Source organism: Elephantulus edwardii, unplaced genomic scaffold, assembly GCF_000299155.1.
Source record: "Elephantulus edwardii isolate Elephantulus edwardi_28Jun2011 unplaced genomic scaffold, EleEdw1.0 scaffold00496, whole genome shotgun sequence".
Classification (NCBI taxonomy): domain Eukaryota; kingdom Metazoa; phylum Chordata; class Mammalia; order Macroscelidea; family Macroscelididae; genus Elephantulus; species Elephantulus edwardii.
The window spans coordinates 124,385-125,983 of NW_006400246.1; the positions used below are offsets into that span (position 1 = coordinate 124,385).

The 1,599-nt window shown below is 41.6% G+C and overlaps 1 protein-coding gene across 1 annotated transcript in view; it reads right to left on the reverse strand.

The window, feature by feature from the left end:
* Positions 1-1,599, reverse strand: part of LOC102855221 (zinc finger protein 586-like) — a 35,533-nt gene that overhangs the window by 20,440 nt on the left and 13,494 nt on the right. The gene's annotated exons all lie outside the window — the stretch shown is intronic.

The window sequence follows — 1,599 nt, forward strand, 5'->3', positions numbered from 1 at the left end:
ACAGCTCAAGGGCATCAGTTCTCCTATCATCCCTAGTCATTGTCCAGCTCTCTGATGCATAACAAATAATTGCAAAGACTATGGCCTGTATCAGGCACACCTTAGTCTCCAGACTGACATCATTGCTCTTCAGTACTTTGGAAAGGTCCCTAACAGCAGACTTTCCCATGGCAATGCGCCTTTTAATTTCCTGGCTTCTGATACCAAGAGCGTTGATTGTGGAGCCAAGCAAACTGAAGCTGTTAACAATCTCAATCTCTTCACCACCAATCATGGCGCTGCCAATTGGCCCAGTGGTGGGAATCTTTGTTTTCTTCATGTTGAGCTTCAATCCATATTGAAGGCTGCACTTCTTAACCTTCTGCTATAAGTACTTCAGGTCCTCTTCAGTTTCAATAAGCAAGGATGTGTCATCTGCATAACACAGGTTGTTGATGAGTCCTCCAATCCTGATGCCACGTATCTCCTCATAGAGCCCAGGCGCCTGGATAATCTGTTCTTCACATAGGTTGAAAAGGCATGGAGATAGGACAGATCCCTGGTGTATACTCTTTCCGATTTTGAACCATGCAGTGTTTCCTTGCTTTGTTCTGACAACTGTCTCCTGGTCCAAGTATAAGTTTCATATAAGCACAGTCAAGTGTTCTGGGATTCCCATTCTTCCAAGAGTTAGTCACAGTTTGTTGTGATCCACACCATCAAACACCTTTGCAGTAAATGAAACAAAGATAGATATTCTTTGGTACTCTCTGCTTTCAGCCAAGATTCATCTAACATCGGCTACAATATCCCGAGTACCAGGGCCTCTTTCCAAATCCAGCCTGCACTTCAGTCAGTTCTCTGTTGATACGCTGTTCCAATTGCTTTTGGATAATTTTCAGCAGAATCTTGCTTGCATGTGATTGATATTAATAATATTACTCAATAATTTCTGCACTCTGTTGGGTCACCTTCCTTTGGAACGGGAACAAATCTTTTCCAGTCAGTTGGCCGGGTGGTTGTCCTCCAGATTTCTTGGCAGAACTCGGTGAGCACATCCCAGACAGCGTCTATTTGTTGAAATATCAATCAGTATACCATCAATTCCGGGGACCTTGTTTTTTGCCAATTTTTTCAGAGCAGCTTGAACTTCTTCCTTCATCACCACAGGCTCTTGCTCACATGTTGTTTCATGAAATTCTTCAATGTCATCCAATTCCTTTTGGTTCAATGACTCTGTATACTCTTTCCATCTTCTTGTAATGTTTCCTGGATCATTTCATATTCTGCTCACAGCTTCCTTAAGTACTGCAACTCGAGGCTTAAATTTGTTCTCCAGTTCCTTCAGCTTAAGAAATGCTGAGCAAGTTCAGCCCTAGAACAAATGACTGTGTGCTTTCTCAAGCTGTGCATCAGGGCCTAGGATGGAATGCTGGCACTAAATCCTAGAGCAAGGATTCTATTTTTATTTTTAATCCTATTTAGCTTTAGTTCTTAAGTGGAATCGTGGTTGGGCCAGTGTCCATTTCCTGATTAATATTCAGCAATAATTAGCATCATCGATTAGAAAATTAGTAGCTTATGACTTTATTGACACATCATTCTTTTTTTCCCTTTTTT